The 14,845-nt window shown below is 40.7% G+C and overlaps 1 protein-coding gene across 6 annotated transcripts in view; it reads left to right on the forward strand.

Moving 5' to 3' along the window:
- ARID1B (AT-rich interaction domain 1B) overlaps nt 1-14,845 on the forward strand; it is a 323,798-nt gene that overhangs the window by 264,596 nt on the left and 44,357 nt on the right. The window lies entirely within an intron of this gene.

Here is a 14,845-nt window from a genome sequence, read left to right on the forward strand (position 1 = left end):
CAACATTCAACAAGCTCTCTGCAACTTCAAACTTTTTTAGGTTTTTATACTTTTTTTTATCTCTGGTAAAGAGAAGGCCAACATGTCCTCAGCAGCTTACCCCTGCCAGAGAGTAAGGAAGCCTGTGAAGCTGCCCATCGGCATTTGTATCTGCTGCCCATGTTTTGAGCAGCAGTGCTGATGGCAGTTCTCTTCTGTGGGATGTTCTTGCTCCTAAGCAAGCCTGCATCGGGGGAGATGAGGGCAGGCTGAGGGGAGCAGCTGGAGGGGAGAGGCAGAGGGAGACGTAAAACAGTCAGTAGTTATCTGGAGTCAATACCTGCCAATTGTGCAGAGAACCTGCAAACATTACCTGCAGAGGCTGGGGCTATCATCTGTCTTCTTGTCTCCCCTCTGGGCAGCATAGCTACATACTGTCATTAGTATATAGGTTTTGGTAAAAGGCACTTTGCTGTCCACGTCATTTTCAAAATGACTGAATATTTGCAATTAAATTTTTTTTTTGCTGGAATTTTTCAGATTAAGTAACATCCACATTTCCCTGGACTCAAATAACTCTTGTCATATTTATTACCTTTTTCAGTTGCAAGAAGGTCCATAGTGCTTTGAGAATTACACAAAATCTAGTTGCACTCTTCTGGTGAATATGTTCATATGTATATGTATTGCTCACTGCACTTATGCATATGCGTACACAGATGCACATACATTCATCCAGATGTTATCATTCAAGACCAGTGTTTGTGGACACTAGAGTTGCTCTTATTCCAAGATGCAATGTTAAACAAAAAAATAGGAAGCCAGTGTGTCCCTGTATTTGTTACTTTCTTGTGTTGAGAGCTTGAAAGGCAGGTGGCTACTAATGATAAGCAGCAGCAAACTTTTAAAACAATAACAGTTAATTTAGTGTATTTCATGTTCTTGCTCAGTAAAATAGAAACAGACTCCTTTAAAACAGACCATACTTCAGGAGATATCTATGAACCAGCAGTCCCCTTCTTCTGTTGGTTGTTTTAACAGACCTGTCTAGTAGGATTTATGGAAGTCTGCTTCTCTCTGTCTGGTTTAGGCTATCAGCTGATAGGTCAGGCACGAAGGAATAAATAGGCCATCACTGCAGCTGCAGGAACAGGATTTCTCTATAATCATAGAATGAAAGGAAAAGCTCACATTTGTTGGTCTTGACAGCAAGAAAAGTCTTTGTGTTAAGTGGAAAGCATTTGCTTGTGATTCAGCTTGCATGTTGGGCATAGTGTGTGATGTTTGATCAAAAACTGGGTTCAATGATTACCACTTTTATCTCACATTTTCCTCCCAAGTAAATTTTGTAGAAATGCTTTCTCTTTCTAGCTTTGACTGGACAAAACTGCCCCATTTCAGATCATTCCTATCACATACTGCCCATTCCAGTGATCCGGCACCTATGGAAGAGCTGAGCAGTCATTGAATCTCTATCACAAATATTGGCAAAAGGGTAATTTATAAACTGCAAATTGGGAGGAACTTGTCACACCACTCTCATGCCAGGGGGGTTGCAAGCACACTGTCTTCCTCTTCGATCTCAAGTCAGCTGTAGGGGAGAAAGTATAATGGCTTTTGGCTATTCCTGTAAGTCCTCGAGACTCGCATATGGAAAGAAGGTATTTGACAATGACTTGGATTTGTGATACAGACCAAATCCAGAGAGGTTCTGCTTCAGGCCACCACACATTAGGTCACCTGCTTATCCAGTCTGGGGCTGGCAGACACAGCATGTTTTCTTCACAGCACCCAAACTGTGGAAACACTCAGGCTCCCTCAGTGCACCAGCCGGACCAGTACAGGTTGGCAGCAGTGTAAACTGGACTTACTGTGGGACCTTGGCATTTTTTGAAAATGTTTGTGAATATCCCATTGGCTGCTGAAGGAATATAAAAATCACATAAAAGATACAGAAATACTTGTTTTCTAGAGGGGATTTGAGTTTTTTGTTTTCTTTTTACTAATGCCACTGTGACAGTACAATGAAAATCTGCATGTCTCTCACTCAACACACCTGCATGGCTTTTGGCACAGCTCCATTTCTTTGTGCCTAAAAGGGACATGAAGAACTTCCTCACTGAGAAGGAATGAGATGTCTCCTTCCCTGACCCAGGCACCATTTTTCTCTCTTCATTTGTGGTGCTCTTGTCTGCAGCGGTGTGTGCAGCCACATTTTCTGGACTTGGTGGAATTGTCACTACTGCCTAGGCAGAGAACTGCAACCCCCAAAGTATGATCCTTTTCTGAGAGATGAAGTACTGCAAGAGCAATTACAGGTTTCTTAACAGGATTTGCAAGGAAGTTTTGGTACACTGTAGTTGAGTGTGCATGTATTTGAAAAATTAGCCTGTAGAAGAATTTTTAGGAGCACTAAGTATCCCTTGCAAAATATTTGCCTGAAGTGCAAATACTGTTTTCTCAGAGTCCTCCACACTGAATTCTGTAACCATATCACAAGTTACAGAGATGGGAGAAAGTATCTATGTTGCCTCCCAGCTTGTTGCTCCCTCACAAACAAGTCCATCTTCACCTGAGATTTAACTCTTACAGACTTCCCTGCCATCCTGTTATTCCAGTTGTTGCCTCCATAGGAAATCTTTAATACCCAAATTACTGCTCCTGTCATGGCAGTTAACAAGTTTGAATTACCAGTTTTCTGTAGCTGCTAGTTTGTTTTTTCCCTTAATAACATTGTTCATATATGTGTACAGAGAAGACAGAAAGAAAAAAGATTAGAACAGAAGTTATCTACTTGTTATCCAATCAAAAAACAAAACTCAGTGAAATGGGAGAATACTCCGACCACACTACTTTACCTAACTGGGAAGACATCCACTCCTGTATGCCAACATGCATGAGCAATGCTCAGCCTTTTTCTTTGAATGTGTTGAGTTTTTAAGATTCAGCTGTGGAGCTCAGAAAGTGTTGGATTTTTATTACTATAAAACACCCTCCTCTGTGTAGAATTAAGAATAAAATGAAATGGTTGTGTCATAGTCATGGTTACACAGCAGTGTTTCTGTTCAAGTTGGTTGTGATCCACTTCAAGGTCAACTTTTTGACTCAGAAGCCAAGTATCAATAGGGGAGAGAAATTTATCTTCAGCTGTTAATCCACAGGATCTGTCCTTTCCCAGCTCAGGAGTCTCATTTAGACATAGAATGCTGGTTTGCCTCTGCTTTGCCAAACCACACTAAGCAGCAGCATAAAAAGAATTTAAATGGCATGCATCAGGAAAAAAATCTCTTCCACTGGTGCACAAAATCAATGTTCATTAACCAGGGCAGGATAATCAGGATCTGAGTGTCAGCCAGTTATACCTAGGTATCGTCCTCAGAGCAGACCACCACCCTTTTCATTAGAAAAGATTAAAATCATAAAAACGAAAGTGGTGGCTGTGGAAGATAGTAGGTTTACACCATTTGAATTAGCCTTTGACCTCATATTGAGCTCTTCTTTATGTTGAGCTTTGATTAATATATACGGCTACATAATACCTTCCCTGTAACCTAAAATCTTATGATGTGCTGGTCTCTCTTGTGCATGCATGCCAGGGTTTCCCAAATGGTAACTACCATGTCAGGCTAGAGAAAAGAAAGAAGGTTTTTAAGATCTCTTCATTGAATCTCTTCATTGTTTCAGGCTACCCAGGGTGTTCAAGCTTGCCCTGAGTAAAAGTTCACAGCAGGCAATGTTAAATAAATCTCCAGTACCCTGTGTAGTAATTCACTTTATTTTCAGGAGGAGAGTGTGAAGGAACTACAAAACAGTGTTTTCCTTCTTATATTTGTCTTGTCTTGGTCTCAGCATAGCCATTGACTGGTGAGGACTCTATGTTGAAGACCTAATATATCCATGGAAGAAAGTTGGCATTGACTGAAACCCCAAGGGCTGGTTCTGCTGCAGGAGACCTTAAAGGACCAGGTGGATCCAAAAGATGTTTTATCACACTGTGATTCTTAGAACAGCACATATATTTATTGTGACAGATAAATGTTCCAGTGTGTACGAAAACTGCATTACAATAAGCCTTCAGTAAAAACAGTTTTTAAAAAATGAGATAATGTTTGTATCTCATTCTTACTGTTTGTAAGAAATGAGATCCGTGTTGATGTGAAAGGCAGCAAATTTAGCCAATATCTTCTAGTACCAGCTAGTGTTGAGCTCCTCAGTTTGTAGATGCCCAGCTTGAACTTTGCAGGACTATGTGTGCACTGTCTGTGAGCTTTTGCTTTCTATAGCAAGTTCTCAGTTTAAAACTGATTATCAGTTTGGCACCCAAAGTCAACACATCTTTAGAGCTAGATGCTTTTCACCATCACTTTCAGCATCTTTCATGCTAGCAGTGAGTGTCATTCTGAGCATGTCTTCTTAGCAGTTGAAAGTGTGACTGTAGTATATGGAAAGGTAAAAACAGTTGTAAAATGGCTGACTTGGATGCTTTTAGTAGTGTGGCCTTAGAAAATGTAATTCAGTGCTACCTAGCTGTAAAATGTGCATCCAACTGGATGCTAAAATGAGCCTTTTGCTGGTGCAACTACAGTTATGAATACCTGAACTAATTACGACAAAATGAGTTTTGATGTGCCTACATGAGGAGCAATCCTATCTTTGAAGGCAACCCCTTTGACCTCAATGTAACTTAATATGATTCTCAGGATTGCATGTTGCAATTTTGTAAATTAAAGCAATTTTTTTTAATAGATTGAGTGAATTTAGAATTAAGTGCCATTGATTTTAGAGGAGATGATTCAGACCTAGTAGTTTATTAAACTGAGGAATTTGGAACCAGTTTTGCTATTTGCAGCCTCTGATCATTTTAAATCCTGGCCATTGGGTTGCTAAATTGAGGTGGATGTTTACATTACCTTCTGCAGGTCCCCATGCCACCTGAGAAGTGGTGTTCAGTCTCTACAATCATGTGTGATGTTCCATTGCTTTGACATAATTTTAGGCATTCTAGAATATGGTTCTTATTCTAAATTGCTTAGCAACTGATTGGTTACCACAGCCTCATTGTAGTGTGGTGAGAATAATTTAGTACATTTTTAATCAGTCATAAAACTGATTAAACAAAACTGCACTGATACTAGAGAAGTTTTGTTGTACAGAGAAACAGTTAGTGTAAATTAGTTTTAAAAGTGCATTCTAGATGTCTTCATCTTAGTCTGTGTGTGTGTATACATGCACTTGCACACATACAGCACACTAACCTTCCATCAGCATTTCTCTCCTGCTGTGTATGTATAATTCATAATCCTATGTTGCTGGTGCCAGCAAAGCACTTTTTCCATATTATTTTCTCCAACAGCAGGGTAATGCAGCACTGCTGATGGACTAGAAGGTACTGGTGAGGAAATATAGTAATGGACATGGTGCATTAAAATGTCAAAAGGAAAAAGAAAGAGGCGGAAATGGGGAATAAATTTTTTAAAAAGAATAATAATATAAATAAAACCAAGAACTGTTTTAGGTGTTTTACATCCTAGTGCCTGTCAGTTTTGTACAATATTTTCCAGTCTGGCCCCATTGATCTCAAAACTTGGATTTAAAATTCTAATTGTGATTTTGAAAGCTGCAGTTTTGTAGCAGGAAGTCTTGAAGCTCTCCAGTAAAACCTACCATCTTTAATCCCTGGAGAGAGTATATATTTTCCATTGTTTTCCCTTTTCCCCTTAAGCTTGGAGGTGCTGTTCTTCTCTGCTGGGAAGTTCGGTGGAGTGCAGGAAGGTTAAGTACTCATTCAAGTTTCTTTGCTTATTCAAACCAGGCTACTTCTAGATGAAAGGCTGCCAGCTGTGAAATCCCCAAAGTAAACTAGGCTAAGATAGGACTGGTAGCCATAATTGGAGCCAGTGCCTGCGTTATCTGTTGCCTTTGAAATAAGCCCCTGGCAAGAAAGGGTCTTTCTGCCGGGTCTTTTATTTAACATTCAGTCACACGGAAGGAGTTGCTCCTGTTCAAATTCAGGCCATTCACAGTTCTCTAGGCTCAAGCTATCTGGTCATTTCCCCTCTGCTCTGCTCTTCCAAACAATCACAGATTTCCTTTAGAGATCTTGATGGCCACCCTGAAATGACCTCCACTTTGCTTTCGATTAGTGCTGTTCTAATATCCCGGTGGTACTTTCAGTCCATGAAACTAAATTTGGCTTCCAAAATAAAGTCCCTGTATAGTTTCAGCAGGGTGAAGTGGTTTTTCTTCTTGGCTTAACTGGCTGTATTGTCTCTGTGAACCCCAAATACTCCCATGCTGGCTCCAGCTGAGGCTGGTGGAGATGCAGTAATAGCTGGAATATCTTCTCCCCATGCTAGACTTCTGTGTTCTGAGGGGTTAAAAGTCCAAATACTAATGCTTACTGTAACTGTAATTTCTAAGGAAGCTATTAACCAGCATTTACATATTTTTCTTCTAAAGGACTCATGCTTCTTCCCTCCTCATGAGAAATAGGCATTTGTATCAAAATGATTTTTTTATTATTTCTTTTTTTCCTTTCCTTATGTTTTGCTTTACAAAGCAGAATCATGTATGGGTTTTTTCGATAATGTATTAGGAGGGAGGAAGTTCAGCTCAGCTTATATGTATTTATTATTGTAAGGGGAGAGCTAGAAATCTTCTGTGATTATTTTATTTAAATGGAGATGCATTTTATGGATCAGCTCAAAATTGCTGATAAAATTGTGTAAGGATTGGAAGAAACTTTACATGCTGAGCTAACCAAAGCCATTTCTTGTGGGAGACCAAGAGAAATACATTTTTATCTGGAATTTTGTTTTACTAAAAGGTAAATCCATCATTTTGGAGCCCTGGTTGTCACCATGCTGCAGAGCTCTTGCAGGCAACCAGTGATTTGGGGAGGCATTTTTTTCTTCTTTGGACTCATCAATCACGTCAACTGCTGTATGCTGTTCATGCCATTAGAGATTAACCACAGACCTCAAGACTCCTACTCTTTTCCTCCTTCAGAGAGTAACCATTCTTAAATTGTGAAAGAAGGAGTATGCTGGGAAGGAAGCATGATTTTTAGTCATGAATGAGAATTTTCACTTACCTCAGAGACACTTCTAATTCAATTATTATTTTGTCAAGGTTAGTTTTGGCTTGATTTGGTTGTTTAGGAGATTCATTGCCCTCTGTAGAAAGACTAATTATTTTGGAACAAAATTGCAGTGTAGGACTTTGTGTAGCTTATTAACATTCTGCCTCTGGGTTGGATGTTACATAGAAATTCTGTACCTTAAAATATCATCTTTAGGACATTAAGAATGTAGTACTTCATTAATTGATGTTGTATAAAGTTAAAGAATAAGGGAGGACCTTAGATTGAGTACTCTTTCTTGGGTGACAAAAACTATTTCAGATAAGGAAACGGTTTTCACAGTCTGTCAGAAGATCTACTTCTTTAAATCACAGAAGTGGTTAGGAAAAAAAAAAAGCCAAAACAAAGTAGAATAGCCATCTGTTTAATGGGACTCATGAAGAAAGCTAATTCTGTGACTGTGTTGTGTGATTTGGCACATTACACTGTGCAAGTCCAATACTGTGATAGAAGAGCCTGAGATTTTTGTGACAGAAAAGGAGGGACATAAAAAATGGTAGGAGGGTTTCAGGTTTTCAAGGCAGTTTAAGGTTTTAGGTTCTTTTACAAGGGTGGTATTTTAAATACCTGTTGCAGTGGCCACAGTAGGTTTCAGGCATCTGAAACAAAGATGAAGAAAAGAGGCAGCTGAAATCATACTGGCATGTGCACTACATTGCTCTTGTGAAACTGTCCAGTGTGCCAAAGAGCCGAGACTGATGGTAACAGTGCTGGTAATAATATCAATAAACATATAACTGCTCCAGGCCATTGGGCAAAGTTAGGTGAGTGAAAACATGTCTGCTGGAAAATCCCCCTGGAGAACTTCTTCACCATGCTGATGCACATGCACAGTTGCATTCAGCATGCTGCTGTCAGCCAGATGACATTTTACTATGAAAAACTACGTTGAAGAGCTGGCATTAAATGATCAGGTTTTTATTAGATTTCCGGTTGGTTGCTAGCACAGTGCATTCCAAGGTGCTCAAAAGCAGTGTGGGGATGTGGCTGAACATGGTAAGAAGGTAGTGGGAGAAAGCATCCCCAGATGGAAGATGAGGGAGCTGAGGGGTTAAACCTCTCCAAAACAGTGTCCCACCAGAGGAAACTGAGTTATTGAAAGCCAAAGTGAGTCCTTAGTTTCCTGTAGCTTTTTAGCACCACACCTTGGTGACCTTCTGGCTGTTCAAGTGCTGGGAACAGACTCTTACCACTTTCAAGTAATCTTCCTGGGAGAGAGTTCATAGGGCCTTCCGACTTTTTAATACAGCTATTTATAAACATGCACAAAAATAGAAGGTGCATAGTGAGAGTCATATGAGTCATTCCCATTTTGACATCAAGTCACACCAGGCTAAATCACCCTTCTTGACATTCTGTTTCAGATTGACAGCATCATGCCATACAGGGCAAATTTCTTTTTTTCCCTATAAACCCAGTTTATGCATGCTCCTGCTTGCTGGACAGATTAAAGCAGCCCTCTTTTGTGCATCACACGCTCCACTTGGGCTAAGAAATGTATCTCCTCAGTGCTCAGATACCATGTGTGAGGTAGACAGTTGTGCAAGCAGTTGCTGTTAGAGCTGCTGTACAAATCCATATGTGGGGAAGGTAGACAGAGGTCACCAAGAGCAGAGCTGTGATAGGTTTCCAAGCCATTTGACTTGGCCCACTTTTCAGTTGTTCTGTGGTTTTTGTCACACAGCATTATAGTTGTATTTATCCAGTACAGGTTACATGGAGTTCCAAGAGCTTAGTTTGTTCTTACACAAATAAATTCAGATATGGACGTGTTGCTGTACTTGTAAGAATGCTGTGCAATAAAGGCATTTCAGGAGTTCTCTGTGGGTTTGAAGACTGGTAATCAAATGCTGTGATAACCATGAAATTCAGACCAAAACTACTTTAATTAACACAAAGGGAATTTTATAAAAAGAAAATCAAATGGCTGCAACTTAAACAAACAAACAAAACCCTACATATTTCACTATCATTAAATGTTTTTCAGTCACACACCCTTCTGTCATTAGGACCAAATCAAGTTATGGATTTATTTTCTTTTTAACAGGCTTGTGCTGTGTTTTCCTCAATGTATTCAACTAACTTTATTATTCTTCTGGTCATATTTTAGACCATTATTAATCTTGGATCTCTTCCTCAGTTTTTATTATCTGTAAAATGGGGTAGAGAGATTTTTTTGTGATCCCAGTATGCATTCAGCTGTGCAAATGTTGGGCAGTTGTGTTCTTATTAGCATTATTACTTATGAATTACACATGCCTCCTATGTTGCTCTTCCAGAGTTTGATGTGGTGTGACACTCCTGTTTTGTTGGGCTTTAAATGACTACCAAGTAGGTAACCCATTGAGCAGATGTTTTCACTGGAAAAATGGTTAATGTGTCGACAACAACTTGTAAAGTAACAATAGGTTTTTGTGACTTTTTCTGAGTAGCTCCGCATTGAATCAGTGTGGTAGGAACAACTAATTTTTAAGTTCCTCCCGCTCCTCGATTGGTTTTTAGTAAAATTCAACCAATGGAGATGATGCTAAAGGCACAAGTAGTTGTGTAAATCAGAAGAAAAATAAAATATTTAGAAAGACTATTTCTGTTACTCTTTTTAAAAGTATCTTGCACAAGAATATTTGGAGCAGCCAAATGAAGAAATCAGGCAGTGTACTGACTGCAGTGGATTACAAGGCGATTTGCACTATCACATAATTACAGTGCTAAAATTATTTCCCCCTTTTAGCATTACCATTTAGGCCTGGTTGTTGAGAAGAACAGTTTTGTGTTAGTTCTGTGTACCTCCTGTCAGCAGACACGTACAAACACACACCTCTCAGTACAAATCCAGACGCTTTTTCATTTATGTTTCCCAGTGCTTTGTCAGTGCTGGTGTTTTTCAGACCTTAGTCCTCCCATTTTCACACAAGTAGACATGCACAAGTGTAAAATTTTCTCTTTCTTTCTATTCTGAACAATGGCAAACAGTCTTCTGGCAGACCTAATACCTCTTGTAGCAGCAGCTTTCATGGTTGCTTTTCTGAAACTTTATTACAATTGGTGAACTTCCCCACTGAAGAGAGTAGGACATATAAGTTCAGGTTGGCATACTTACAGTAGCAGCTAACAAGAAAAAGATACTTTGCTTTCAGATATAATGATGTTAAATTAATTTGTTTTATTCACATGGGAACTGCTTTCAATGCCATTTTATAGCTGCACAAGACACTGTTCAGGCTTCGTTTGTCTTGGCCTTTGCTAAGAGTACTGTGAACCTCCTGACAGAACAAAACAAGCAATATTGGGGTTTATTTTCCCTTGCTCTCTTCTCCCTTCTTCAGTTCTCCCATATCCACTGACAATAGAAATGGTTTCACTTCTCCAAGGAAGCCCATAATGTAGCAAGAAAGAAAATCCATAACAAAAGAGCATATGTATCTGCCTGCTCATGTTTATGTGTAAATTCTCCAGGGAGAAAGCATTCACAGGTCTCACTCCTGAATTACTCTCATTATAATAACCCATTTGGTGTCAAAGTGTGACAGATTATAAGCGCTTAAGGCTAGTCCCAGCTCAAGACAGATTTAAATAAAGTACTTCTGGTTATTGTGCAGGTCAGTGTGTTTAAATAACAACCCCCCAAATCATACTTTGACATTTAAAAGAGAGAGGAAATATTGTCATGCTGCAGACCTGGCACAGATAAGCACAGGGCAATTTGGTCAGTACACTGTGATTTGTGAGTGCAGCCTAACGCAGTCATTTTCACAGTTTGTAATCAAGTAGCCACCTTAGCAGTGTGTCAGCATTAAAAGAAAAAATGTTCCTTTTAAAATGTTTACACAAATTACTCCCCTGAGGTGCTGCAGTGCATTCGCTGCAAAACTGATGTAGGTTAAAGATCTGGAGCAGAAATGGCAAACTTGGGGGCCTTTTTTTTTCACCAGCTAACTGCTCAGGTGGCCAGGTCACAGTAGCAGGATAGTTTTTCAGGTCCAGCACCTAGGGCAGCAGAACTGGGAGAAACCCCTACATTAGGTGCACACTGTGTCAAGTGTCAGGAAGCGCAGTACCCAGGTGCCTAACTAACAACTGATAGGAGTTTGTGACTGCCAGGATTTGTGCAGTGTGGCTCAATGCCACCTCTTCCCTGCCTGGGCTGTGTCCCATCTCTGCTCTTGTGCCTGTAGCATTGCCCCTTCAGCATCGCCCCGTAGTGCCACATTTGGACTGGGGCTTACCCCAGCATTTGGCCAAGGTGGCCACCTCAGAGCCTGGCCCTGCCTCAGGGCAGGGTGCACTAGCTGAGGAGCTGAGGGAAGCCATATGTCTTGTAGCACCCTGCTTCGGAAGCTTCCTGTGAATCCCTTCCTTCCTTCAGGCATATCTGGCTAAGAGGCTCCACTTGTGCTAGAGTGTAACCTGTGTTTACACTCTAGCAGCATTCTGTGTGTTTCTCCCTGCTCCTTCTCCTGCATCTCTGTTTCATCTGCCTTCTCCTGTGCATCTGTCATTCTCCTTGCTCTAAAAACCTTTGGCACCTAGTGAGGATGCTCCCAATTCTTTTTCCTTCTTAATTTCTTCTATGTCTCCTTTATTTCCATTTTCTATGCCCCAGAATCTCCTCACCTCCACCACATCTATACTTTCCACCTCTGAAGCTTTCTTCTGTTCCCTATACATTTCCATGTTGGACTCACCTCCTGTGCTCAGGCTGCCACAGGGCTCGTTACAGAAGCTGGTTCACTTTTTCTGTCTGTATGAATGGCTTTGCTTTGGAGTTGTAGATTGAGAGGCACCTGTAGAAGGCATCAGGTGCCTCTTAGGAGGTCCACAGAAAATTTTAGAACTTGATCTCTATGTACACAAGAACAACCTGAGCTTTGACATGTTTCCATATGAAAAGTCTTCATTTTTTGCCTTGTTGAGAAGCATAATCCACTTCTGTCACTGTCCATAGCTAAACCATATACACATCGGAGCTCAACTTCATAGTGAATCTTTTTTTCAGTAAGAAGAGAGAAGGAAGATGACAGTATAAGTCTTGCATCCAGTGACAAAACTGAGGAGGTACTAAATCACATATCAGGAAGCATGAAGTGCAAAGGCTGTAGAGTGACTTCTGTGTTGCAGTTGGAGACAACACATAAGCTTACTGAGGATTTCAGGTCCAGTTAAAGGAAGGCATTTCAGTATTAGAGACTCCTCAGCAGCTGTGATCACTCATGTGCTCCTGTGCATTGTCAGTGCTGTTCTTTCTAACAATTTATTTGTTGTGCTTTTTAACAATGACCAGATCTTGCGTGTCAGCTCCTCTTTTTTAAATACACGGACTTCTGCATTAGCTCAGAAGACACAATTAGATCTGATGCTACTTGTTTTGCAGAGAAAAGAGATTAAATGCAGATTAAGCTTTGGGTAGATTGCAAATGAAGGAAAACAAAAGATCAGAAGAACTTCTTAAAAGGGAATGGTTTGAATTTGAGCAGTTGTATTTTGGACCCAATAGTACACCAGACAGTCAACAGCACAGTGGAGCTGACAAGCTAAGATCACAGGATCATTCAAGCTGGAAAGGAACCTCAGGAGGAATGTTTAGTCCAACCTTCTCCTCATCAGGCTCATTTTAGAGCTTAGGGTGTTATCCTGTTGGGTCTTCAAAATCTCCAAAGGCAGAGATTGTCCTTTGGGCCACCAAATCTAGTCTCACTGTTTTGACTGGGAAAATGGTTTCCTTGCATCCAGTCTGAACTTAATGTGTACCCAGTGTGTCTTGGCTCCACGCCCCCCTCCTCTGTGAAAAGGCCAGTTTTATCTTCTTGCTGACCTCCTTTTAGGTGCTATGGGGCTGCTGTAGGTTCCTCTAGACAGCTGCCTCTGCCCCAGGCTGAATGAGGCCTCATCCTTCAGCCCTTCCAGGGTGAGTGCTCAAGCCCTGGCCATGTAAGGGGTTCTCTGCTCACTCTAGTTCATCATCATCTTTTCTTTTCTGGTGATCCAAAACTGAACATGATACTCTAGATGGAGTCCAGTGAGTCCTGAGGAAGGAGGGGATGATCAGTTTCTTCCATCTCCCAGCTCTGCACCTTGTCACACAGCCCAGGATGTTGTTTGCCCTCTTTGCTGCCAGGGCAGACTGCTGGCTTGTGCCCAGCTCTGTCTGCCAAGATGCCCAGGGACTTGTCAGCAAATCTGCTCCCTCTAGTCAAATCCCGCTAGCACCACTGCAGGGGGCTCATCCTTCCCAGGTGCAGGACCTTGCACTTGTCCCTGTTGACTTTTACAAGATTCTTGTCAGCACATTCCTCCAGCTTCTCTAAGTCCCCTGAGGTGGCAGCTCTTTCCTCAAGCATAACTGGCTCTGGCATGATGCATTGCTAAATTGTCAACAGAGTAAATAAACCATAGAAAGCAAGCAGATTCCTCTCTTCCACTTTAAATCTCTTACAATTGCTGAACTCTTGAAGATCTGCTTGTAGCAGTAGAGCAGGAAAAAAAATGTAGCCATAGGTATTTGTGTTTAAATGGATAGCATAATCCCAAATTTGTATTGGCCTGGCTGCTTGTTCTTCTAAATGGGGAAAAAGACATTATCTGGGATCAAGGTGTTGCAAAAGCAGATACTCTAGTTCATACACAATGCAGGGTTTCTCTGACTAATACATTTTAATGTATTTGTATATGTTGCCTGCATGCAGAAATGTCAGGTGCTGAGGTTTCCTTCATTCTCTTGGAGGGTAACTGTATCTCACCATGAAGACATCTTTTCATTATACTAAAGTATATATTTTCTTAATTTCTTCCTATTATTCCTAATTGCATCATCCCTAAGCAACCCAGCCCTTGGTGTTTATGTGGCAAATACTGTAAAATTGTATACTTAGCTGGGTTTGTAGTGCTATAAAATTCACAGCCGGCCAGTTGAATTTTTGCCATTAGATGTCACTACGTGTACAGCAGACTGTTTTTAAAGGCTTGGCTTTTATTTAGCATCCTGGAAAAATGGAGGAGGGAATTGGGAGATGTAGGAGAGAGTCTAGTACTGTAGTATGTTGGATATGCCTTAACTAAAAGCAGCACAGAAGGAAACATAAGATTTTTGACTTAACTCCAACAACCAACAGATGATGCTATGACCTTAAGCATATATAAATATGTTTAGCAGCTGCTGTGTAACATATTTATAAGTGTTTAGTGACCTGGAGGTTAATCAAAATGAGTTTGGTGATCTCAGCTCAGTTCTTAATGGACTCCACTTCATATTATAGCACTGATGCAGCACAATTTGTCACAGTCGGCAGTCTTTACTCAAAGGAGGCCTACTGTGGAGTGAGAATTAAAGGCTGAAGTAATACCTGATTATTTCTCCCCAAAGAAACTTTCCATTCCGAGCCATCATAGAACAAAATAATATGTGGAGGAGCTCTGTACTGCTCACTGCACCCAATCTCAGAATAAAACAGCATTTACTCTGACAGGATGTCCTTTCAGTGTTACTGAATTAGCTCATGCATGCTGCAGTCAGGGCTTTGATAAGGGGCTGGGAAAGGACAAAGTCCTGCCAGGGATGGTGCTGAGTCTTCTCTCTTGCTGGGCTCTTTCCAGAAATGGAGAGATGTGTCTGTTCCAAGTACAACATTACATGGGAGGATGAAAGGGAAAGCTATTACCTTGCCTGATGAAATTTCAGAATTAGGTTCTGCCATTCAGGTTCTTCTGGGTGCAGAAGCAATTTTTTTA

Source organism: Taeniopygia guttata, chromosome 3 (assembly GCF_048771995.1).
Source record: "Taeniopygia guttata chromosome 3, bTaeGut7.mat, whole genome shotgun sequence".
NCBI classification, from domain to species: domain Eukaryota; kingdom Metazoa; phylum Chordata; class Aves; order Passeriformes; family Estrildidae; genus Taeniopygia; species Taeniopygia guttata.